At 40.8% G+C, this 27,347-nt stretch overlaps 1 long non-coding RNA gene across 3 annotated transcripts in view; it reads left to right on the forward strand.

Moving 5' to 3' along the window:
- LOC132646674 (uncharacterized) overlaps positions 1-27,347 on the forward strand; it is a 501,797-nt gene that overhangs the window by 287,801 nt on the left and 186,649 nt on the right. The window lies entirely within an intron of this gene.

The following is a 27,347-nucleotide window of genomic DNA, read 5'->3' on the forward strand; positions in this document are numbered from 1 at the left end:
TTTCAGCACAGGGTTTCTCTTGATAGTCTTGGCTATCCTGGACCAGGCTGGCCTCGAACTCAGAGAGATCCACCTGCCTCTGTGTCCTGCTATTCTTTCTTAAGGGATGTTCTTTTCAAACTCTTAAATATCTCAAGAATGCTGAAAATTGATAACCGATAAAATTCATTTTTTTTTGTCAGCTGTCTCAAGATTCTGTACAAAAAATTTGCAAAGACTAAGAAGGCAAACATGTGGTCTAACCCAAGGATGGTGGATCCACCCACAAGATTTGCTTACTGAGGGGAAATAGGAATGCTGAGCCGTATCTACAGGATTTTTCACTGCAGATGTCTCAGGCCCAAGCTCTCTGCTGATGACACAAAACAACCCCAATATGACTCTACTCTCCTGCCAGGTCCCGAGCTTTGTTTACTTCGCCTTCTCAATGGAGAGGCATTTCGGGCATTCCCAGTAGCAGTTTTCATATCAAAACCTTGATGCCTTGGAGGAAAAAAAAAGCCAGTGAGCTTTAGCCTGGAGCTAAACACATTTTATCAGGAAGAGTGTCAGCAGTTGGCTGTCCTCTGCTCCTGTTACTTAAATTTTGTTGTCTCTCAAGGGCTGTGTAATTAAGGCATGTGTGCGTCCTCTTGAATTAACAGTGTGGCTACTGTAGACTTAGTAAGTTCTTGCAAGAGACCCGAATGACCTGTAGATTTAATAATTATCAAGAAACCTATGGGACTATTTGCCTAGAAAGTGTTTCAGAATGGTTATTCTACTACTAACTGAACCAGGAAAGATTTTAACCAAAATTACAAAGATTGCTCCCTCCTTTCCTCCTTACCATTTTCTTTTCCTTCCTCCTCCTTCCTTCTCCTTCATTTCTTCCCTTCCTTTCTCCCTTCCTCAATTCTTTTCCTCCACTCTCTTTCTGTCTTTCTTTCCCTAACTTTATAGATCAAAGTAGAATTTTAGTTCAGTAGTCAATGTTAACAAGTAAGAGATCTTGTTGATTTATTGCTAACATGCTAAAGATCAAATGCCCCAAATTGTTTTGATGGAAGTCTGGAGTTAACTTTTATGTCTTAATTTAATAACGGGCATGGTCCAGAACTCCAGAATGTTATAAAGGTAATGATAGTTGACATAGGAAAAGGAAACTTGCCAAGTAAGAAGGTAAAAAGGGAGGTATTATGTGGAAAGAGAGAACAGGGGACAGAGGGAGTACTAAGTGTCTTCAGTCAATGGGAGGCATGCTACAGACTATCTGAATATGTTTGGAAAGGATATTCCACTTCAATAAATGCAGCATTGTTGCTATTCTTAACTCCACCCCCCCCCTCTCTCTCTCTCTCTCTCTCTCTCTCTCTCTCTCTCTCTCTCTCTCTCTCTCTCTCTCTCTCTCTCTCTCTCTCGTGTGTGTGTGTGTGTGTGTGTGTGTGTGTGTGTGTGTGTGTGCCATAGCATGCATTTGGAGATCAGAAGGCAGCCTTGGGGTATGGGTCCTCACTTTACATCTTGCTTGAAACAAAGTCTCTTTTGTTTCCTGTTGTCCTTGTCAGGTACACTGACCCCCCAGCTTCTTGGGCTCTTTTGTCCCTGCCTTCCATCTCTGGATAGGGGCACTGCGGTTACAGCTGCTTGCCTCAGTGCCAGACTTTACCTCCAGATTCTGGAGGTGCAAATTTAGGACCTCATGCTTGCATGGCAGACACTTTCCTCACTGGGACATCTCTCTAGCCCCCATTTACTTTTTATGAAGAAAATAAATTCTTCTAGACCAGAAACTTCTCTCTACTTGATCCCCTCAAGCCTAACAGGCAGTTCAGATGACACTCTTGGTTTCCTACCTCTTAGCTTCTCTATTCAGAGCTTTTTCTACTAAAAAAGTCTGAGAAGGTGGGTTATGGCACTTTTGAAGGAGGGGAACTTGAAGCTGTCCAGGTCAAGCTACCTGTCATCTGTGAACTGGGTTAGAGTTCTGCCTTCCAGACTGCCATCTTGAGGTTTATTTCTACTTGGTTCCTAATGAATACAAGACAATGAGTATCACACCCCTACAGTGATGATCAGCTCAAAACTCACCCTAATCTGCTTTTATCTCTTCCATAGTTCATTCTCCCTATTCCGTCACTCGGGCTTTTTTGGTCCCTTCCATAAAACCCCATTTCACATGTGATTCAATTTTTGCTTTGGGGCAGTACAAATGCATATGCACCATTTATACCCAAAAATGTTTTTCAAATTTTCTTATTTTTTTTATAAATGTTTTGGAGTATGTTGAGTTAAAATATATTGATAAAGATACATCCTTACCTTTCTTCTCTTATCAAATTTTTATTGTGAAGCAAGCTAGATATTCACTAGTGCTTTCAGGGTCATTATCAGAACTGCTAATTGGCTAAAACATAACAATGTATTGCAGCATTACAGAGGAAAATGCAAAACATAATGTATCATTTTTATTTTCTCCTTCTCAGCCCCCATAACTATTGAGAACCATTTAACCTCTAAGTTATTAAGGATTATTTTTTTCTGTAGAGATGACAATGGCTGATGATTTCTATGTCCTTAGGGCAAGGGTAAATCTTGGTGTGCAGCCTGAGCCAAACAGATAAATATAATTATTATTTCTGTATATTTGATGATGAAAGGGTTTCCGGCTCCACGGACTGATCTTTCTGTTGCCAACTGCGTTCTGCTGAAATTTTGATTAAAGGCTCACAGAAGTAGTTTATCAGTATTTGTTTGGTTTCAGGAAGTAAAATATGTGAGCTCAATATGAATGACAGACCACATCCATCCAGAGCATGCGTCCCTTCAGTCTGCGAAACTCAGAATCCTCAGTGTGGATAATGCTGGAGGAAGATATTTTCCCTTCCAGATTTGCATGAGCTCAATAGCCCCTGATTCCAGACACATTATGCTCCGTGGCCGCTTCCTTGCCTCCATCTTCCTTCTGCCAGTGCAAAGCTGCTGCAGTACAGACATCACTTGAGAAATCATTTAAGCCCTTTAAATTCCCCTGTCTGGAAAATGTTTATACAATTTGTAACAGAGAAGCCCAAAGTGCTGCTGAAGAAAGCCAAAATATTTTGCTGACTTTTGAAGGGATCATTTTTAGACAAGAGAAAAAACTTGATCTTGATAAAAGGGAGAAAATAAAGTGAAAAAAAGGGTTCTGATTTTTAAGCTGTGTCATAAGAGTACACAAATATTTAAAGAAATTCCTTTTTCAAATACTGCAATAAATGAGGAGGAGAAAGAGTTAGGTTTTGCCCTTCCGTCTCCTCAGTCATCTGAAACTAAGGTTAGGGGCACTATAATGTGAATCTAATGTTTTCTATGTGTCTGACAGGTGAGCAGTAGGAGGGCAAGTTAGAGGAAAGTGAGAGAAGGGGATGAGGGAAAGGAAGGAAGGGTCAAAGAGACACTTCCATCCACCTACAAAACCTTCAAATGCCCAAATATGCGCGCGTGCACACACACAAACACACTTAGTGATTCTGTGTTGAATGTATACTACTGACCTATAATTTGAAAGAATTAATAAATACAAATAAACTTTTGATAAGTCTAAGCCTTCTACCTCTGTGTATGAAATCGGAGGCATATACCACGCTCAGGCCTTTGCACTTTGAGAATTTATTTTCTTTTTTTCCTTCTGAACCTGAACCGTGATCCTCCTGAATGAACCATACATACCATGCACTCTGTGATGACAAAAACCGGACAGAAGGGACACCAGAGAGTGGCAGCCCATTGCTGTCCATGACGCAGGATAGAAAGAAGGAGGACATTCAGCATCTGTGGAAACTTGGTGGTTTTCTGAATAACTTGGACATGGACCCTTCTTTGTTTGGATCCTTTAAATAACACAAGCAGACATCATACAGAACATTTAGCAGGGAGGCCAACGGTAGCTTTTTATCTGACAGGACTTGGGTGCGCAGATAATAACAATACAAAACCAACCCTCAGAATGTGGATTAGAAGAAAAGTGTTTAGAGTCTCGCATGTTTGCAGCATATCATTATATTTTGAAGTAGTGGCTGTCTTTTTTTTTCCTATTATTTTCTTTCTTTTCTTAAAGCATCATTAGCCTCTTCTGTGTGCAATGGGAGGAAGCACATGATAGGTGCTGCAGTAATTTTGAAAATGTGTATTATTTGCAGAATCGTGCATAATGGTTTGAACCCATTGTGGGCATCTGTATTTGGACACTTTCTAAAGAGAATTTTGGATCTGATGGACCGTAATCTCAGACATTGAATTATTGGGCTTCCACTGCAGTTATAGTTTATTGGGTAAATAATAGTCTGGCTGTACCGAGGCCAAAGGATGAATGGTCTGGTGTACACGTTAGCTGCCTAGAAATCTTCCCGTAGTCTTATGAAAACAATAGTCAGAGTGTATGGGCTCGTGGGGTATAAGGAATTCCCTCTGGATGATTTCAATATCACGTCTGCTGCCATATCCAAGGCCTTCTGTTCTTCCTCCCGTTAGAGTGAGCATAGCTCTCAGTGTTGCCCACGGCAGCGCACCTGCGCAGTGAGGACGCCATTGTGTTAGGTTTCTGTTCAGGTCGCGCTGTGAGCGGAATGTGGCTGTGCAGGTCATTCCCCCGACTGCTGGGCAGCTTTCTTATGGAAGACTTTCTGCGGAAAGTACAAAACCAGAAGGTGTACGTTTGAGAAAAAGAGTGGGTGCTGGTTCAGTGTTGGCCATGGTCATGTTGCTCATGCTGTGAGCATAGATAAGACAAGTCATTTAGAGAAGCTCAGTGGAGGAATGGCCTTGGAAGAGGAAGGATGGTGGTAAGGAGCTGAGGTGTGAGGTTGGGTTTGGGAATGTGGGTAGAAGAACTCTTCCTGGCACCTACAGATGTGAAGCTAGCTAGGTGACAGTGCAGTGTCTGAGCGGATTCCCTGTGTTCTGTTCTCTTTTGTTGTTATTGTTGTTGTTGCAGCATTTGTTTGTTGTTTGTTGTTTGTTGTTGTTTATCCGTTTGTTTATTCATTTGTATGTGTGCATGATCATGGCATAGTATGCATGTAATTTGTGGGAGGTGGCTCCCTCCTCCACGTGGGTTCTGGGGCTTTGCTCTGGTCCAGGCTTTGGAGCACCACCTGGAGGCCTCTCACCAGCCTCCACAATTGGATATTTCTTCAAATAAGTTTAGCAACCACAAGAAGTTTTCAAAGTGAAGTTTCCTCTGGGAATTAACACTCAAGCATTTTATGGTGTGCTAGAATGTAACTTTATCGAGCAAAAAGGTTAAAATTTTCCAAAGTTTTTTTTCTTTTTTTTTTTTCCCAGATAGATGTCTAAAACAGCACAGTAATTGCGGTTTATATTGCCTGTTTGTTTTCGCTGACAAGACTGCATCCCAAATGCTCAGACGTTAACTGTGTGCTGGGGACCTCTTTGCTCATGGCCCCTAGCCCTCTGTTGCTGGGTGGGAGTGACGTAATATCCCAGCTCCGTGGTTTCTTTCTGTTTTTAATTGTCTACAGAAGTTATTACAAATCAGAGGCCGGGAGGATCACCTAAAGTCCTTGGCCGCCTGGGCACACTGACCAGAGGTTGGAGCCACAGCAACCCACCTAAATGCTAAGTAGGTGTGGATGTCTGTCTGTAAGTCCAGTCTTGAATGGCAGAGATGGGGGTGGGGATCAAAAGGGCAAGCTGGCTGGAGACATCAGCCGTATCAGTGAGCTCCAGCCTTGATTGGAAGACCTGCCTTCATGAATAAGGGGGAAGAACAAAGGAGATTGATACATAATATCAAACTCTGGCTTTCCCATACATATACAAATATGTATATGCATGCCCCCTCGTGAACACCCTCAAACAGGTGGACACATGCACAATCTACGTACACATGTGGAAATTGGGGAAATGAGGGAAATTATCACAAGTTTATTAGCTTAAAACAATCTCCATTTCATGGATCATGTTCTGCTGCTCAGAAACTGGCTTGAGTGACTTCATTCTCTTCTGAGAGCTTCATCAGAATCTATCAAGGTATCGGCTGGATGATGTTCCTGTCTGGAGAATTCACCTACTTCTGAGTTTCTCCTCTGAAAACTCCAATTCTTTGCTGTTATATGACTAAGGTCCCTGTTTTCTTGACGGCTTTCTTGTCCCCGGCTGCTACAGCTTCCAAAAATTAAAGGGTCACTTTTCCTATGGCCTCTTCGCTTCAAGCTCGAAACAGAGAATTCTTCATGCATCCCCTTACCTTGCATATGAATTTTCTGGCTTGCAATTCTACTGAACAGAAACTTGGGTTTCATATTTATTTGTTAGTAGGGGGATGCTAGATACTGAGCTCAGGGCCTTGTATAGGGTAGACAAGTGTTTTACAAACAAGCTACTCATGGGGTTTGGGGGACAAGTCCTCACTCTATAGATCACTGGGCAGTTCTTCTCCCTGCTTCCATCTCCTGAGTACTAGGATTAGAGGTGTGTATACCATACACAACTCAAAATGTTCTTCTTTTAACAATTTATTGTAATAGGGTCAGGCCCACCTAGTTAATCTTCCTATAAGTTCACAAGCTTAATTCCATGTGTAAAATTTTCACACCCGGAGTTTGATTCATGCCTGAACAATTTGGGAAAGGCATATGCATACTAGAGGCCAGAAATCATGGCTCCATCTTGTAATTTCACCTATCATGACCCTCACAAAAAAAGTTTAAATTTCTTTAAGTAAGACAAAACAAATATACAAAGATAGATGATTTCAGGAAGAGTTATAATAGCTGTAGATCATGACATGGAGATGGTAAAGGAACTCAAAAGACAGCAGAAACACTTTGAAGGAGTCTACAGAGATCACACACAAAAGTCACTGAAGGGTGGACAGTACTCTTGTTTCTAGGGATAAGGAACTGATGCTCCATGCAGAGGTAGAGCACAAATAATGGCATAGAAAGGGAGTAGTGAAGCATGATGGGGAAGCAATTGATGTCCCTGGATAGTTAGAGCAGGAGGAAGAGTCATATTAGGGAAAGGGACTTTTGTCACAAAAGGACTCTGAACAGATCAGTTTGTGTTTACGTTGTTAGGGATGGGTTCCCATTGACAGTTATTGAATATGGAAAAGCTGGAATGTAAGATGATAGAAGAAAGTGAAACAATTTGGAGCTGAGTAGGGATTTTGTTAGTCATCTTCCTGTTGCTGTGAGAAAATAAAAGAAAAGTTTATTAAAGAAAGGAAACTTTATTTTGGCTCATGGCTCATAGTCCTGGTTACTTAACTTAAGCATGGCTGAACATCTTGTTGAGGAGCCTGTGAAGGAGGTCACCTCATGGGGGCCGTCGTAACAAAGGGAGAGAGATCTACTTCCTTCACTTGGTCCTACCTGTTAATAGTGCTGCCAGCCATCCTTTAACCCACAAGCCCTTCTAGACAATGGTTCCCATACAGACTTGAACAGATTTCCAGTACAGGCTCCAGCCATACTTTAAAAGGTAATAAGGACCTGAACTGTGCTTGGGGAATTATGAATGGAGGATAAGAAGATATGCATGTGATGACTAAGTCTGTAGACTTAAAACAGACAGGGTATGTCGTGACTGAAGAAGACCAGGGAGAGGACACCATGTTGAGTCTGCTCTTGTAGGGAGACATGAGAAAGATTTGTTGTGCTGTCAAAACAATAACAAAGGAGATTGCGTATACCACAGTTCAGGTGGAGAATATGGTTGAAAGTACACTTTGATGTCATCCTCAAATTAAGGCTGTCAGAAGAAGGGAGTCACGATTATAACGGACAAAAAGGTAGTGAAACTAATTTGGTTCTGATACTGTCATGGACAGGCCATTTGTGGAGCTAATCACTCCAGTGATAGAAGCAGAAGTATGTGCAAAGCCTGCTCGTGGAGCTGCTTAATGTCCCTAAAGTGATGCTATTTTGAAGGGTCAGTGGTCGTTCACATATGATACATAATTTATTTTCCAAGTAGGAAGAAGCATTAGTAAGAACTTTAGTTAAAGGTACAATTGACCAACACACCTCCTAGAAACTGGAAACAGGTTTTCAGAAAGCATTTGGGCAAATTTCACAGACATTTAGGGGGCAGGATTTGGAGAAGGGCTAAAGTCTGGCAACCCTAAATTTCCGAGAATCACAGTAGACACACTGGAAGGAGATCCTGTGGTCTTGATGGTGTCAATATAAAGATACATTTAAGCTGCTTTGGGAACAGATGACACCATCTGAAAGGTAGGAATATTCCTAACATATTTATAATCAAAAGGGGATGGTCAAAGCTACAGCTGTTGACTTAACATATTGATTCTGGGAGGACAGCCAATCAAAACTTTCTGGCAAGCAAATAGGAATGTGGTCCTGTCCCTCTGAAAAGTGGTAGACATTCTTTATTTCCTGGATTTCTGAAATGACAAGAATGAAATTTCACATATTTGAAAAACATCGCGAACTACTTTCCACTAATGTTTTGATGGAGAGAAAGCAAAAGAAGCAGCTATGTGAAAGGGCAGACATGCTGGTCCCTTTGCTTATTTCAAAGCCTGCACTGACCCTATTCTTGTTTGTAGATGGAAGAAGAGGAATCAGTAAAATTAGTGAACATTCAGATTGGGGATGATTAGATGTATGCTGTATTGAAGAAGGGAGACGAGGGTGCTAACCACAGGAAGGAGGAGGTGAGCGGGTCTTCCTCTTAAGGAAAAATGAGGTTCTTTGTAAAGCACTGTTGAAATCCAGAGTGACGTTGTCTATCATCATGTTTTTCTATAGCACGCTTATCCTCTTACACATTTAGAACATAGGCCACTGGACTTTGCCACTAACTTTTTCCATGCCTGGAGCTTGTTTGAGGGAGGTTGCCCAGACAGCATGAGACTGTCCTTAGAACTCCAACAAATAGCTTCTTCTCTATGCCATAGAGTGGAGTAAAGCAGCAGACCATAACATCAGTCCACGCAGGTCAGAATCCCAAGGAGATGTCATTGGCAGAGTCACACATTGGAGGGGGAGATGACAGAGTGACTCTGAAGTACAGGTCCAGCCACCCATGGGGCAACACGGCTAGAGTGTGGAGCGAGTTGTAGAGGGGAGGTTGAATCGCCAGAACAAATGCAATGATAGGAACAACATAGGCATGGCAGGATAGCTAACTTGAGTTTAGACAACTGTACATTAGCAGAAGAAAAGCTCACCCATATGAGTGTGCCTCTGAAATGAACTTACATGTTGCAGAAAGCCCACAGCAAAGTTTCTTTCACACATTCTCTCAGGACCTTTATGTCCCAATCACTCTGTCTCTTTTTTTAATGACTACTCTCTTTATTCTACCAAAGATGGTACTTCCATTTTCTTGTCTTTTTTTTTAATGGCTTCTATTTATGCTTGAAATTGCCCCTCATACTATCTTCCAAAACACTTTTTTGTACACAAAATCTCAAAACTTCTCTTTCCTAGATTGAATGTGTTGGCAGGCTTATAGAACTTTTTAAAACTTGGGTTTTAATCTAGAGATCAGGAAATCCCTTGTCCTCTGCAAACTGAAATATATACTTTTTATTTACTAATGATGTTAAGTACTCTATCAATGAGTACTTTTATATTTTAAGTCCTTGGAGTACATTTAAGGCTTTGGATTGTAGGTAAACTTGGTGCACTGTGATTTACTCGTTTTATTTAATCTACATCTAACTATCTACCTATCTATCTACCTATCTCTGTCTACCTATCTAGATCATCTATCGATAGATGAATGTCTTGAATGCTCAGCATTTCCCCCACAGTTGTGCTGTGGCAGTGTGCGTGTGTGTGTGTGTGTGTGTGTGTGTGTGTGTGTGTGTGTGTGTGTGAATATGTATGCATCTATTCAATGTCTACAGGTTTCCAAACAAGGAGGTAAAATGACTTTGATCTCTGTGAAGACAGGGTCTGACTCATTAGCAATGTCCCACAGCCTTTGATGCTACCGTCCGTCAAATTACTTGCTAAATTAAATCAAGCCTACTTTACACAAAGCGCATGTAATACAAGGCCAGCATTGTAACAGGGCTAGATCCGAGACATCCTGTGCATGCATGTACATTGTTTGAAATTGAATTGTGGGTGATTTTTTATTTATATTTCTTATTTTTAAAAATAGACCTTTAAAAGTATATAAATTACATTTAACATTGCAAAAATTCTGTAAACAATATTTTAAAGGGAGTAGAAAGGATGCAGCAGCAGCCACTGGAATGCTGTGGAGAGAGGAGAACAGAGAACAGAGTCGAAGAACATTTTGAAAACACTGGACATGAATGAAAAGAAAATATTTCTTTTGACTTAGCCAGTTGGTTTTGTAGTGTGCTCTTCTTCCTCTTGTGATTGCTAGGAAGGAAGGTGGGCTCCCTAGTACACATGTGGGGGATCGAGTGTCTCCTGTCCTAGCACAAAGCTCTAAAGCCTTACCCGGGATAGAGGCTGACCCCCACTCTGATCGTGTCCTGTCAAGAGAGCCCCTTGTTGGCGGCTTCAGTTTAGAGGCCTTGTGCTAGGTTCTCCAAGTTTAGGGAAGATCACTGCCACCTTCCCGACAAGCTGGAAACCAAGACACCCCACTGGAGAGGGCAGGCTGCAGGTGCAGAGATCCGACTGTCAAGTTACTTTTGTTTCTCTGTATTTCTACCCTTTCTATTATTCTTATTTAGTTTAATCTTGTTTTCTATTTCATCTGAGCTAGACTTTGAGAAACCTAAGAGAAAAGTTGCTTCCATGTTTGGGTTAACAGAAGGCACTCTTCAAAGCCATCGTTCTTCACACACGCTCTGAAGGGAGAGAGACATCTCCAGGTGGGTGGGAGGCTGTGACTTCCAGACATCCCTCGCTTGTGATTTTTCTCCTTTAAATTACTGTGAGGGATTCTGGACTGAACTTTCCAAGGGTATCTCTATAGAAATTAATGTGTGTTGCAATCTGAGTGTAAAACTGCAATTTTAAGTACAACTTCATATTTCTTTTTGCCCAGCTGGAGAAATGGTTATGCCAGGGATTGAGATAAAATTCTCACAGGGCCAATTTTATGGGGAACAGCCTCACTTTGCATATGGTGGGGAGGAGATATCTGGGATCCAGGTGCAGTTGTTCAAGGATGGGGGCAGGGTTAGTAAGAACTGGTTTAATATGATGGAAGACAGATTAGAGCCTGAACTCAGGACACCATAGCTATCAAATAGAGAATGAGTAGACTAGCTATCGCTGCATGACATTGCCATGGGAACAAAATCAACCTCCACAAAGCTATTCATTGATTCTAGAAGAACGCATTTATGTTCGGAGCAGGGTAATAAACACAATGGTACCATAATACATGTTACTATTCCTAAAAATAAGAACTGATGGCTCTTTATATTCCACTCTCGCTCTCATGTTCCTGCCATGTATTATTACTTTCTCTGTTCTTAGAAGCACTGTTGATTATGGTATTGTCAAACCTAAAGCAAGGATTTATTTGGCGGAACTCATTGTTCCTTAATAAAGAGCTTTTTAGTCTCCCAGGAGAGTTGTATCTAGGTTGTAATGGCAAAAGCTCAAAAATAGTAAGATATCAAATGTGACTAATATCTGGTTCAGTTTTTCAAAAAATATCTTATTCTTTAAAATCTGGCAACTTTTAGGTTCATTGAAGAGGACTGAGAAAGCTATTCACATTTGGAATTGGAGGAAGGAAATAATTTCCCTTTCAATACCACAAAATCCCTGAATATTACTAATACTATAAAGCTTTTCTCCCCCATTCAATTTATCTGGAGAAACCCCAATTTGCATATGTTTGCATCTATTTGCATGTTCAATTCAAGTGACTCCCAACTCCAAGTATATAAGATGAAATAAATTATCTCTTTGTTTTAATCCACTGTGATTCGTATCTAACATTAGACACTACGCTTGGAATTGCTAACAGCATCTGAACCTGAAAAAGATGTTAAGAGATATGGAGAAGGGCAGTTTGAGGACCATCTTGGCCTTGTAGAGAGTGACAAAAGGCTGGAGAGTGTCAAATAAGGCGGCTCTGTCGCTAACCATGAGTTTTGAACACCCTGTAGTTGAACAAGAGGTGTCACTAAGGGGTATTTGGAAAGACTGCTATCTTCTGTGCATGTCTTCCATGCTCTGCTTGGTAAAAAGATTGGCTACTACAAGTTTACATTCCCACCAGCAATGGAAGAGGGTTCCCCTTTCACCACATCCTCTCCAACATGTGTTGTCCCTTGCGTTTTTGATCTTAGCCATTCTAATGGGTGTGAGATTGAATCTCAGATTCATTTTTATTTGCATTTCCTTGATGACTAAGGATGTGGAACATTTCTTTAAGTGTTTCTCCACCATTAGATATTCCTCTGTTGAGATTTCTCTGCTTATCTCTTTACTCTATTTTTAATTGGATTATTTGGTTTGTTGCTGTCTAATTTCTTGAGTTCTTTATATATTCTGGATATTAGCCCTTTGTCAGATATAGGGTTGGTGAAGATCTTTTCCCAGTCTGTAGGCTGTTGTTTTCTTCTGTTGACAGTGTCCTTTGCTTTACAGAAGCTTCTCCGTCTCAGGAGATCCCATTTATTAATTGTTGAAATTAGAGCCTGAGCTTTTGGTGTTCTGTTCAGGAAACTATCTATCTGGCACTTTCTCAGAAAATTGGGAATAGCACTTCCTTAGTATCCAGCTATACCATTCCTGGGCATATATGCAAAACATTTCTCACCATTCAATAAGGACATTTACTCAACTATGTTCATAGCAGCTTTATTTTTAATAGCCAGAATGTGGAAACAACTTAGATGTCCCTTGAGGGAGGAATGAAAACAGAAATTGTGGCACATTTCACAATGGAATTAAAAACAAGGAAATAATGAAAGTTGCAAGCAAATGGATGGAACTAGAAAAGATCATCCTGAGTGAGGTAACCCAGAAACAGAAAGACACACATGGTATCTCACTTATCAGTGGATATTTGCCATATAATATAGGATAAATATACTAAAATCTATAGTCCTAAAGAAGCTAAGCAAGGAGGAAGACGCTAGGGAGGATGCCTAAATCTCATTCAGAATGACAAACAGGATAGACACCAGAAGTGGTGGAAGAGATGGAACAGAATGGGAGCCTACAATAGAGGATCCTCTGAAAGGCTCCACCCAACAGGGGATCTAAGCAGATGCTGAGACTCACAGGCAAACTTTGGCCAGAGTACAGGGAGTCTTATGGAAGAAGGGGAGGATTGAAGGGCACAGAGGGGACAGGAGCCCACAAGAGACCAACAAAGCTTAAAAAAAAAAAAACTGAGCTCAGGGTGTCCTGCTGAGAATGATGCATCAACCAAGGACCATGCATGGAGAGAACCTGGACCCCCTGCTCAGATGCAGCCAATAGGCAGCTGCATGTGGGTCTCTGAGTAAGGGGAGGAGGGGTGCCTCTGTCATGAACTCAGTTGCCTGTTCTTTGATCACTTTTCCCTGGCGATTTGGCTTTGCCAGGCCACAAAGGAAGAGAATCCAGGCAGTGCTGATGAGACTTGATAAGCTATGGGCAGATGGCAGAGGAGGAGAACTCCCCATTTCAGTGGACTAAAGGAAGGAAAAAGGGGAAAAGAGGGAGGGTTGGTCGGACTGGGAGGAGTTGAGGGAGGGGCTTCAATTGGGATATATAATGAATAAATTGTAAAAAAAAATATTGAAAAAGAAAAAAGATTGACTGCTATTGCTTACAAACAATATATGTTTGCTAGACATATACTGGAAAAAGAAAAATCTTCCTAAATGCCCAAAGGGAATGTTTCTGGGACAGTGATCTTTGAGCCACTGCAACTAAGTCTTAACAACAGTTAAGACTTTTGGGCCTTCTTCTAGAGCCAGCTCCCAAGAGGGCTTTCCCTCATTCAGTAGCCACTGAGCACACGCTGGGCCGTGGCACCTACTTTTTAAGTGTAGAGTATGAATTGATCCTGAAGCTTTGAACAAGGCTGTACACTTTCTCGTTGATAATTTTTAAGAAACAAATGATATTTTGGGCACACTAATGTTAAGTAAAATATATTAAGTGATATTTTGCTACTGCTTAGTGTTTTGAAATATGGCTCCTGGGAACTTTAAGACTGCCTCAGTAGTCTTGTCTGGGACTCACAGAACACCTCTCCTGGTCAGAGCCAGCTCTTAGCAAGAGCTGATGTTCTCTGGTGGGGATAAGAGCGAGCTCATCACAGTGCTGGGCCTGTTTTCACTGTGGATAGTGGATGTCCCCAACGTGTCTCCGGGAGGGTCTTCCCTGTCTTCTCTCTCAGTTTCAGGATGGGTAATGGGTTTTACTTGAAATACAAATAAAATTGCTGACGACTGGTAAAAACTAATTAGCTTTTTTCATTTCCTCACACGGAATTGTGTCTCACAGAAAACTGAATGTTCCATTTAACCTATTCCTTGTGGGTGACTACCTGCTGCCATGCCAGGTTATGCTTTTTTGCTCAAATTAATGTCTAAATAATACAACATAGCAGATATTGGAGGAGGTGGGGGAGAAAAAGTTTTTTTTTTCTTTTTTTTTAATACAAGACTGATTTTATTATATTAGCAGAGAAATAAGTTAGATTGCTCTGGCAGTCTCAATAAATCACACATGAAGTCATCTTTTTTTCTAAATTAAATTTTTATTTAAATAAAAGTGTTATGTTTGTATTTGAGCTGACAGCTAAATCTGATAATTAGGGTGCATGAAGTTGGCTTTGATTGGCATTGTAATTGGATTGTCATTGGGCTGAGAACCTATTATCTTTGGATCATGCCCCATGAAATCTGTTGAAGAAACTTTGCTGCCAGTCATTAGAGCCACCATCTTGGCTTACAAATTAGGTTTGAAAGGCTTCTTACCACTGGGAATGTAATTTAAACCACTGCAATTGCACTCCCATTAATTAAAATTATATTAAAATTATGGTTCATTTTCTAAATATTTTTTTCATATTTTATTAGACATACTTATTACTAAATGCTTAACAAATTACATAGCAGTGCTTAGTGAAGTTGTGTTTTATAGATCATCCATCTCCTCAGCACATGCTACTCAGCACCAGCAGAATTACTGTTAGTCATCGAAGGGACTATTTATGTTTTTCATTACAAGTTTCACAGAGAAGCTTTGCCGGGCCAGCGATGTCCACTGTTCATTGAGATGGGCCTGCAGATAAGGAGAGGCAGCCTGACATGAAGGAAATGTGTCTTGCTGTAGTCACAATGCTTCTTGCCTTAATTTCTTTCCTTTCTAAAACAATAGAGCCCCATACAAGAGAAGAGGTGGGTTTCTTCCCCCCTCACTGCCCTTCGCTTTTGGATGGAAGATTAAGGAAAAAGCCACACACATGCCAAAATGCATGCTGCTCTGTATTCCCATTATTGTCTGCTAAAAGCAGATCAGAGCTGATTATGACAGAAAGGAGCCTGCGAGGACTGAGAATAAGAATGAGGCGCAAGTTAGTGGGGTGAGGCTGGTCTCCTCTGCATGGTGAGGAGTGATGTGTGGGTAAGGCCCAGGATATAGCCTTCCTCACACTGGCCCTTCAGTCAGACCCTGGCATCTCAGCCACAGGGGCTGACTCTCTGAGACCCAGGCAGAGGCAGGGGCTCACTTGTTTCTTTTCTACTGTTTCTTTGTTCTCGTTTTTCCTTTCCTTTCCCTGCTCTTCTTGTGATGGATGTGATTGTTTTGCTCTTCTCGGTTTCTTGTCTGCAGAATATCTTGGCGTGAGAATTTGGAAACATGGTGAAAAATATTCTCAATGAAATTTAGACATAAGAAAAAAATATTCAAAAAGTTTAATTTAACCCCTCCCTCCCCAAGGCTTGTTCCCAGCTACTTCTATCCCTGCTTGCTTCACTGCATCTTCTGTTTCTAGAATCCACTTTTTTTTTATTCATTTATAACACATAATACTCCTGTAGGTTGAACTGAATTGCATTTGAGGTCTGCCATCATAAGAGTCCGGAGCAGGTAGTATCAGGCCCCAGGAGCCTGGCTCCCAGATGTGGGACCTACATCTGAAATGAGGGCAGCTGCAAAGAGCTTTTCCAAGGAATGTTTACTTGACTTCCTACCCCATTAGGCATCGTATGGTGAATACCTGCTTCCCTAATCTCCTTCCTTAATAATTAAAAGTCATTGAAAGTCAGAGAACTTCAAGTTCAGTACTCCAGAGTTGCCAAATAAATGGCAAAGTTGAGATAGGCATAGGTTCTCATGTCCCATGGTACTGTTTTCACAAAGGACCCATCCCAAAGGAAGGAGTCTTAATGGTGGGAGAGGAAACTGCTAGACAGAACATGGATGAAAATCATGATAGGAATTGGACTGACCTCTGTGGCCCTTCAATATTTTTTCTCTTGGAATGTGTTTTTAAGAAATAATCATATGCTTCTTGCATCATCAGCCAGCTTTTATGAGCTGATCAAAAGAAGCCAGCATAATGCTTGTAAATTTTTCACATATTTTTCTCACCGTAGACTCAGAACAGCCTGATGAGATACAGTCTTACAATTAGTCTCCCTGGAAACATGGTGAGACAAGGCATGGGAGGACACTAGGAAATCAATCAGAGGATCCGGGTTCCGTGGTTTGGCAGGTTAGGGCACATGTCTGAACCTAAGCTCTCCAATCCCAGGACTGTGCTCATTCTGCAATCCCTGCAGTGCTGTATAGAGCTGAGGTTCATCTCAGAGCCAGAAACAAAAGTCCTATCACCCCTCACACTTGATGAATGTTGCATGGTAGGTCTATAAATCAAACTCTGTCAAACACTATTACCTTACTCTGTAAGCATATGTTCATGGAAAATATCACGAGGAATTATCACTTAGATTTTTCTTTAACTGTATTTTGCACTTTGTCCTACATTCAAGATACCTTCTGATTTGTTCTGTTTTGGTTGTGGAGACAAGGAGACAAGGCCTTGTGCAAGCTATGGTTTGAATTTGCCTCTAGTGCATGATGTTGGAGACAGCTTGGGCGTGTCAGTGCTGGGATTCTAGGTGTGTGCCCACACATGGTGTTTTAAAGCTTTTGAATCACTCAGGCAGCATCAGCCATGTATGGCCCCACACAAAGAATGAATTTACCTGCTAATGCGTTTGCTTCTGGTATTGCTAGTGGCCAGGCCTTCTTGGGTCCTGTGAGATTTTTTTTTTTTAATACAAAAAGAAAACAGTAAAGGGGGAATTATTGTCACGCCATTCTTGGAATGTTAGCTGTGCTTGTGTGGTAGAATAATTCAGAATTCAGGGTTCCCACCCTTTTTCTCAGCAGTGGTATGGCCTTAGCAGAGGAAGAATGATATCTGGGTTTGTGGTAGCCTGGCATATATCTGAGAGGCAACAGCTTGAGAAATGGAGTGAAGAAGCTATAGGTTGCTTGAAGAATGGAAAGACCTTCCCCTGGGGTATGTTTCCCGTGGTCCCTTTTGTTTACTTGGTGGGTTTGCAGACAAGGGTGTAGGTAGCACTCAGGAGGACCATGGGAAAGGAGAATTATCTCAAGTCTTAGCTGCTGCCTTTCTTCTATTTTGCCCAGTTGTTTAGGTTGTATTGTTATAGCCATCAGTATCTTTCTATCAGAATTTCTGAACTATATTATTTTTAGTTGAGTTTTCTCATAGTTTTTTTTTTCCCCTGAAGAAGGATAATTACCTCCATCCAATACGAGTCAAGAGCAGGCAGTTTACAGTCTCCAAGGTGAAGCGATGCCTCCCTAGCTAACCACTGGGAGATTCGAGGGAAACTCTTTGAGTATAGAGTGCAGGCCCTGTTTGCTCCACCCTAGATAGCCATGCTCTGCCTCTAGGCTGATGTTTCTGGGGCTTGTCTATGTACAGCATCCACATCCAGAGGACACAGAGCTAAACGTACAGCAGCAATAGAGACATTCGCTCTCTGACAAATCCTGCTGCACCAAGCTGAGGCCTCACAGGCAAATTTGAATGTTTTTTTTTTTTTTCTTTTATTGAATCACATGCTCTTCGATGAGAATCAAGAATGAGAGGAGACTCTTTTCTTCTTTCTAATATGTGTTAATGTAGATATGAGCCTTTATTGGAAGGAGCAGAAACTAATGTGTCTGAAACTTGGACTGTTTCCAGGTGAAAATAAACCAAGCTCAGATGCTTTCTGTGTCAGTTTCTTGCCTCATGTGCAGATCTTGCTGTTTGGTGAGAAGAATAATTAGTCACTTACAGGTTCCTTGTGTCATGTGGTTAATCTTGACCTTCTCTTCCTTTTGGCTGGCTGGTGAGAGACCTTTCTCAGTAGGTCCAGCTGGCAAGTATGGCCTTAAATGTATAGACCTCTGTAGCACTGTCTATTATTTCTCCAACTCTATGGCAAGTCTTTGAGTTTCTGATTTTGCATAAAGCTAGAGATGTCTCACATGTCATTTATTTTTCAGTTCTTTATACAAGATCCCTAAATGGACACCCATTTTCCATCCTACCTCCTTCAAAAACAGCACGTTGTTATTTAAAGCAAAGGCTTTATAGATTAGTTGTTGAATGCGATATTCATCTCATGAATAACTAATAACATAAAATAAAGAACAATGAAAATGCAAATCATGTACAGTGGCAGTTATCACCACGAATAGTTTGTGCAAGGTAGGTAAAAGCAAGTCAGATTTCTCATTGCACCCAGTCTTCTGAGCTGTTGAGACAATATCAGAATTCATTCCTTTTAGGGCTCATTATTGAGGCGTGAAAAAGAGATTGAAATCTGGTAGAATTTCAGTTCTTTCGTTAGCATTATTAATAAACAAGAATTGGCAGGAGCTAAACTGATTGGCACATACATCTGGAATAACAGAAATAAAGTTTCAGCATTGGAGGAGGGGTTGCTGCCCTGAGGGTTTGGAGTAGAAAATAGCACGTGTGTGAGGCTAGCTTCCAATCTATCAAAACCTTAAATAAATTTCCCTGAGTAGTACTTGTAGGATGTAGAAAAGGAATCGGTAGGTGTCTTTCTGAGAGACAGGCCTTGATTTTACCTGGGGGAAGAGAACAAACATGTTAGCTAAATGGAGGTGCTTCCTTGGTTCTGACAGCTATGAAAACTAGCCCATGGATGCTCACCACAGAAGGCTCTCATTGTTTTAACCACCAAGCAGGCTAGAGCAGTATTTGCTGGATGGACTCTTAGGAATACATTAATTGGGATTTTTTTTTGTCCTTGTTGTTGTTGTTTAAAAGATCTTCAGGGAGAAAGCTGATGAAAAATTTAGCTTTTTCCATAGTTTCTAGTAGAAGACTCTCAGTATCAGATTTGCTCCTAGTTTGTTCTGGATCAGTTTGTCATAATAATCAGCTCATAGAGATCGGAACTGAAAATGCTTTTAATTGTTATTAACTTTATGGACCAGGCTGGCCTTGACCTTGAGATGTAACACAGATTAGATGAGCCTTCTTTCCCCCATCATAATCTTGGAAATGCTAGCATTACTAGTGTAAACCAGAACTACATACCTCAAGCCAGAACTAATAGGTGAATTCCTTTATTTTTGAGTCGAAGGATAAAGATGAAACTCTATTCCCAGGAGGACAATCTACAAGTCATAGTCCACCCCGATGGCTGACTCGGATAGCAGGTGGCATGGCGTTGCTGTCACACTCTGTGGTGAGTTCTGGCAAGCAAAAGTCTCTGGATGCTGGCCACTAACTGCCAAGTTGAGCGTGCTTCCTGTGACCATCTCAGAGTTGTCATTGGCCAAATGGAGGGCCTTCCCACTCTAGGGCAGGCCTCCGTGTTTCCTCCGAGTGTCCCAGGGAGAAATTCACTGCACTGTAGAAGCGGGGGCATGCATGAGGCTCCACTCCAACTCTAACTGGGCCTATGTCAGGCCTCTTCACCCAGTTGCACTTAAGGCCTCTAACTAAGATTGGAACTCTTAGTGTATAACGAATCAACCCCAGCCAGCAAGGCATTTCTTTCTGTTTAAAAAAATGCATGGGAAGTTTACATTGCATTCCTAAACATGTCTGTGTTTTAATTTCTCAAAAATACTTAACAACCATCCGCTGCTTAACATGCTGAACAACCATGACTGCAAGATTTGAGAGAAAAAGTGATGTTTAGTGTGGGCCGTAAATCAACAGCACCAACATCATCTGGAAGATCGTTAGAGATGCAGATTCTTAGACACTCACTCACTGAATCAGAAACTCTAGGGGTGGAGCCTAGCGCTCTGACTTTTAACAAGCTCCCTAGGTGACTCAGTTCGTGGTAGAATACAAGAAGCATTAAGTCAGATTAAAAGATACATACAGTGGAAAGTGAAGTGCTATTGGTTGAAGCTAGAAGTTCTCTAGCTTGTTTGTGCTGATGATATTGTTGATGATGATGCTGGTACTGATGGTGTTGATGCTGCTGCTGCTGCTGGTACTGGTCCGGATGGTGCTGCTGCTGGTGCTGTGCAAGGTGCTGATGCTGATGGTAGTTTGTAACAGAGTCTCTATAACCAGTTATATACTGGGTTGGTATAAAACGACATCTTTCTGCCTTAGTCCCCCACTGCCAGTGATGAAATTTCAGACATATACTACCACACCTGGTTGGTGATTGTAATAAAGGTATGAGGTTATATGTAGAAAACATAATTGGCCATTTTACAAATATTCACGGAGCAATGCTGAGCATCTGTCTACTCCTCTGAAGCCCTTAGTGTTTAGAAGTGTCATAGAGCCTGTGTTCTCCTGGAAGAGATTGCCAGATAGAAAATATACAAGCTTAATACGATACCAATCTGCTATGGAGAGGAACGCAGTAGAAAATAGGTATTAAAAATATTTGATTGGATTGGTAGTTTAGGTGAGATCATCCTAAAAGGTCTTTCTAAAGATTCTTTGTATCAAAGGGCAAGTGACGTAAGATAATAAGTTATGAGGCTCTTTGGGGTGGAAGGCATATCAAGACAGGATGCAGCCATTTTTTTTTTGTTAGAATTTTTTGTCTTATTTCACATAGGCTATAAGACTCTGAGCGCCACCCTCTATTGCTCAGGGAAAGTTTAGGTTAAATGCAACTTCTGCCAGAAGGTAAGGGTTAGTTCATCTGGTGGCTTTCTTTGGGTGTATATACCCAGATCAAGGTACCAAGGCTGAGTCCTAGGTAACAGTCCTAGAAAGCAAAGTGCCCACTGTCTCTGCAATGCTCTGTCTCATGTTCACAGATGAAAATGTGGACTGAAACCTACCTTGTTTATATTCTGCACATAAATGGGACGCCTCTAATTTCTGTGTGTAGGAATGCACCTCATTCGCAAACCTTGTGCTTTAGTGGTAAAAACACATGAGTCTGACCTTAGCTTCCAAGTATTCTGAGCTCAGCCCTGTCAGTGGAAGGTAAAAGCCCTGGACTGAGCAGTGCTGTGACAAGTGTTTTTTCCCAATTATAGGAATGAGCTTGTACTCTCATGGGGACTTACATCCTTCGTTCTCACAGTGAGATTTTTTTTAACAGTAAATATTATTAGTTGTAGGGAATGTGTGTACAGAATTCCACTGCATTCTGATAAAAAAATGGGCCAATGAAATGTACTATTTATAGCAAATGAAGATTGAAACTGAACATACGGCAGCAAGAGATGGTAGAGCTGCAATTGAGAAAGAATGACCAAAGTCCAGTGACTTTTTCCCAACCCATGGCCTCTTGGTTAGGACGATCAATGGAACTACTACTCGGTAGTAGTAGTGAGCATCCACAAAGGCCACCAAAGAGTGTCTGTCCCTGACCTACTGTAAATGATAAGCAAATCCACTGAGTTGGTGGGGCAATGATGATGTCTCGGCCAGGGTTTGACAGGTCTTTGCAGTGATAATCCATCATCTCTGAGACCCATTGTGTTGCAAGATGCAGAAAGACAGCTGTAAGTGGAGCATCGTAATCTTTATGGAAATTCCTAGTTATTTCCAGAAAGAAAGAACAAAACAGAAGTCAAAACTGCACTCTTTCCCAGGCAGGACACATCACTCTTCTCTCCAGCTAGGGTCTGCCTTACTGTCTTCTCTTTCTGTTTTCATTCATGTTTTTTTTTTGTTTGTTTGTTTCCTGCTTGTCTTTTCTGCCCTTTATTTTTCTGATTTATCACTGGCTCTCTCATTTCTCACCCTTTGATGCATTATGAAGTTTGAAATCCCTAACAGTCTTCTCCATCACAGAAAGCCTATATCCTCCACATCAGAATGTCTTTGGGACTGTGTGAATAAATGTGTTGAGAAGGAATAGATGGTTTCTGGGTAATTTTTGCAGACAGAACCGCAATCCAATTCTGGATCTTCAGTCAAGCCATCTGCAGGGATAAACATCAGAAGCAAATCTGTATTTATGGGGAAATTGTCCTTTGCCCTCAACCCAACATCAAATTTGAAAACTTTCCAAGTTATATTACATGTAGAATTGTCTTTTAATGCTTTGAAGTGTGTGTCAGTGAGTAGGAACAGAACTGATAAATGTAGCTCCATTCTTTCATCCATTGGTGACCCAATTTTCCACAAAGTCATTTTGCATGTAGAGAAAAAGAATGATGATGAGCAGAATAAAATAGTGTCATGAAAATGTGTAAAAATAAAAAAAGGAAAAAGAAAAAAAGATAACATTTCAGAGAGATTTGAGACTAAGAAATGACTTATCAAAAAGATGTTAGGTACTATCTCCAATTCTAAATATTGATAAGAGGAACATAAGTTATCAGTATTAAAAGACTTTTGTTGTGTGGAGGTGAGTCTCGGTCCAAGGCTGCATGACCATTTACTCTGGCTAGTCTCAAGCTGAGTCTCCGCAGAGGCCTTCAGTGGGAGCATCCAAAGATTGGTGACAAAGAGCAGCACGACATTCTCTCCTTGTTCTAGCAACAATGGGCTTTTTCATACATGTAAGCAGAGCATATCAATTCTTCCAGACCCCACCCTGCATTCTTGGAAGAAATTTCCACACTCAGTTTCTGCAGACTTGGTGTAGTTCATGCTGGTGCCAAATTGGACACAAGGGGGCACCGAAGTGCCACAGATTTTGCCCTGGGACCTTTCCACATGTATAATCTCCAACAGCAGCAAAGGCCAGGAAACCCTGGTCCCTTGGAACAGAACATCTTCTTCCCAAGAAGTTGGCAGACCCATCACCATGGTGGAATGGTTGGAATCAGAAAACGTCACCCACAGCTTGTGTTTACCCAGCTTCCATCATGGTGCCAATGTCACAGTATTTCATGATGGTGCTAAAGTACCATATAAAATTACCTTTCCTCCTTCCTTCACAACCTCTCTGCTCTTCTCTTTCTTGCTTGCTTCCTTCCTATTTTCTTTAACCAATTCAACATTGCTTTGTACTGTTTTAGAGAAATTGCAGCAAAAATCTATGTTAGAAGAATCTCTCAATAAGAAAAAGAAATGATAATAGGCTTCCCAACAATGCATGTCAAGGATTGGCATCCCGACTGCATTCTTAACAAAGAAATTATTATTTTTCAATCCATCTGTTTGCCAAAGGAGATAGTCGCTTGTTGATTTCTTCCCTGTGCTTTGTCTCCCTTCCTTACCTGAACTATAAAGAACTGGCAAGAATCTTGCCAAAACCCAAAGATCCACGGGGTAATTCATGGGGCAACAATAAAGTTATGCGCTAGTTTCTCTCATTGAAAAGGAGATGGAGAATTTGACTATTGATTTCAATTTTTCTCTGTCTGGGCAGGAGAGCTTGAATTTTATTAAATGCAGTCAATTTGTGGTGAAATATTCTTTTTATTTTTCAAGATAGATTGCTGATTTACTTTAAAATGGTGGGAAAATAAGTCTGTACCTGCTGAGTGCTGAAGAGAAGCGCTTATTTGCTTTATCGATTTGGTCCATTTTTGTGAGATGTTTTCTATGTATTTTTTATTTAGCTACAAAACCTGCCTATAAAAGGTCCTGGCTCTTGTACTGCCTCAGACTCCTGGAGAGCAGTCCCAGAAAGAGAAGTTTAGGATTTACAAATAATTCTTTTGTCAGAGGAGCGTTTCTTCAATGAAAGCCTGTTCCTGGTGTGTGAATAGGCACAGGTATAACCCCCGTGCTTTCTTGATTGGTTAGGTTCTCTTTTAGTTTGAGAGTGTGAATGAAAGAAAGTTTTCGTCTCCCAGGTAGGACCTGCAGCTCATTGTTAAGTGAGGAGTGTGGAGGATCATGGGTACTGTCATTTATGCAAAAGATGTCAGCTTTGAAAAATAATCCTCTAGCCCGGACTTCTTTATTTTGTATCAGAGGATTTAAAATATCTTCTTTGAAAACAAAATTATGGTAATACTTCTTTGATGGAAAAAAATCTTTATTTATTGAAAGATGTGTTTTTAAAGACCATTCAGTCACAAAGAAGAACATTTGATCTGTGATGCTGTTATGAATGCTCTCAGTAAAATGTATGGAAGCCTATGTACAGAAACCAGAACATATTTTGGAGTGAGGAAGATAAATAATTTTCTAGGAGTTGGGATTATAGGTAACATAACATTTGGATTGTTTATTTTATAACATGGTTTATAGGGAAAGGGCATTGGATATTTTTTTAACAGTGATCCATTTTGGTACATGAGACTAATTATGTTTCATTATAGGGAATGTTGGAATTAAATCATTTGACTGATGGATTTTTTTCCCCAAGTGGTATATAATTCCACTGGAGACAACCATTCCCAATTTCTGGAGAACATCAGAGTGAAATTTTTCTATGTAGACTAGAAATATAAAAAGCAAATTTTGTTACAATTTAAATGTGGATGGTATCACTCCAATTTTAAGAAAAGAGACTCAAGATCCACAACACTTTTGATTTCCTGGATAATCAGGTAGAAGGACTGACAAGGTCTAAAGAGCTCTTTAGGGTTAAAAATAGGAACCTACACTGAAACCACAGTGTTTTAGTTGTGTAGGAAACTGTTATTAACTGAATGTCAGCTCGTGTGTGTGTGTGTGTGTGTGTGTGTGTGTGTGCTTGTGCACGCATGCGCACCTGCGTAGTTACATGGCAGGATTAAAAGGCACACACACCTGCCCTGTTCCTTTTACAAGAGAGCTGGTATGTTGTAAGTTAGTTCATATTCATAGGAGGTCAGTTAATTTTCTTCAACTTTTAGTCATGCCTAGGAGACAGCTAAAGATAGCAGATCTAAACCATTTCTTCTCCACTGTGTGCCTAAAGGTATTGATGTTGGCCCTTGGAAAACATTTGAATAATAGTGGAAGTAGCATTTCTGGGCCAGGGATGGAAGTTAAACAGGTCCTTTTGTTTTGAATAGGGGTGTGTGGGAAGGACTTTCTCTTTGAATAAGGATGGAAGCTAAAATACTTTTCTAGGACCCTTTCCAAATTGAATAATTTTGGCACACAAAAATTTTAGTTTTCCCATCATTCCAGCCATCATCATTTTCTAACCCACACATGGGTTCCCTGGTCCCCATGGCTCCTAGGTGTTTGTGTTTGGGAAAAGAACCTTTGGAGCCTTTGGCTGCAGTGGTCACATTTTATGTTGTTAGGCAGTACATCTGAAGGCAACCTGGAAACATTTGCTGGCCACTGGCGAAAGGCAGCATTTGTGGGCGATGCTTGGGTGGTGGGGTTGGAACAGTAACTGCGACACGCACACGATAAGCTTATCGGAAAGCTTGTCCAGTTTGTCCATTTATGAATTGTTTTACAAGAGGAGAGAAGAAAGAAAAGCAAAACAGTGATCACCCTGGATTCCTGGAGCAGTGCTTTTCCACTTCCATCTCTTGCAGCTCATCATGAAGAGCAGCAATTAGGTGTTTCTTTAGAAGGAGCACCCTTTCCTAATGTACTAAAAAATAATATTCTTTCCTAATTGTGCTCTGCATTGGAAAATCGCATGTTTTGTTTTTTGCATGTTTTAATAAAACTTTAACTGTATTAATTTTCCTCAGTTTTCCCCAATGCAGCTTATAGTCGGTTTTATTATCAGTTCATGCTTGCTTTTCTTTGTGGCCCCTTCCTCTTCCAAACACATTTCAAAAAAATAAAAAAGTGAAGAAATATCTGTGAAATGACTTTTTAAAATGATTGTGTGGCCTGTAAGTTTGTCTTTCAGTGTAAATCATGCTTAGCTGTAAAAAAGTCTCATGCTAGAGCCCATGCCACTCACCTTATCCAGACTCATTTCTAGCCTTTCATTATAAAATCTTATTTATTTATTTATTTATTTATTTATCTATTTATTTATTTTTTCAGGAGCGTTCTCTTGGATGGAAGACTATTGAACTTCCTTTTCCAATTAAAGTGGGAGATAGATGATTTCAGGAACTTTTCAGATGTCTTGGCATTCTGTTGGCTTTGTGTGTGTGTGTGTGTGTGTGTGTGTGTGTGTGTGTTGTCTTAGCCAGAGAGATCCTAAGTTAGCCTCCCAGGTACAGGTGCACAGGAGCAGGAATGAATATGGGGATATCACATGGCAGTGGCCTGTGCTCACACATACTCATGGCCAAAAATTGGAAGCCGGGACCAGGGACTGCATTTGTGCTGTCAGAGTAGGTCTCTGACTTTCTTCTATGCAACAGAGACTCTGCATGAGTCATTTCAAGAACTACTTCTTCACATCCCCTTTAAAACATTGTTGTGTAGTATTCCTGGGACATTCCTGGATGACTGTGACAGTGGCTGCCTTTCAGTGGGGGCGATAGGGGAAAGCAATCTCAACTGAGACTATCACATAAAGTTGTTATTAAAATTCATTTCTTATATGGTAAGCCATATCTAATTTCAGAAATTGATTTTTATCAGCCAGAATCAGTGGTGTCTTTCTGTCTGCTGTCTGCTGTCACACAGTCATATTCTTCTTTAAAGACATTTCTTTCTCAAAGCTGGGAATAACACCTGAGTGTGTGAGTGACACTCTCCAAATCCCATCTGCTGATCTACCTTTCAAGCATCCCAGAGTCCTTCTTGTTTCCCATTCTTTACTGTTCAGGCCCTCCACAGAACATCATTGTCCCAGCAGACCTTTTATCCAAGGACTGTTGATCACAGCCCAAGAGCTGTCATCTATTTGCATTCTGTGGATGCGTCATTATTCACAACATTTGATGTCCATAAAAACACATTAAAACTATTTCCTTGAGCAAAAATAATCAGCTCTCTGCTGTACATATCATTTGTGTACTCAAATTGTAAAATGTAAATTGATATATAAGAAAATGGCCCATTAACTTTTTCATTAATGACAATACTACATTCTGTGTACAGGCGGTAGGAGGATCCTGCTTTCCGTTAGCAACCTGAAGGGTAAATGGCTCCTCCTCCTCCTGCCTTTTTAATTTCACAAAATG

Source organism: Meriones unguiculatus, chromosome 12, assembly GCF_030254825.1.
Source record: "Meriones unguiculatus strain TT.TT164.6M chromosome 12, Bangor_MerUng_6.1, whole genome shotgun sequence".
In the NCBI taxonomy this organism is placed as follows: Eukaryota; Metazoa; Chordata; class Mammalia; order Rodentia; family Muridae; genus Meriones; species Meriones unguiculatus.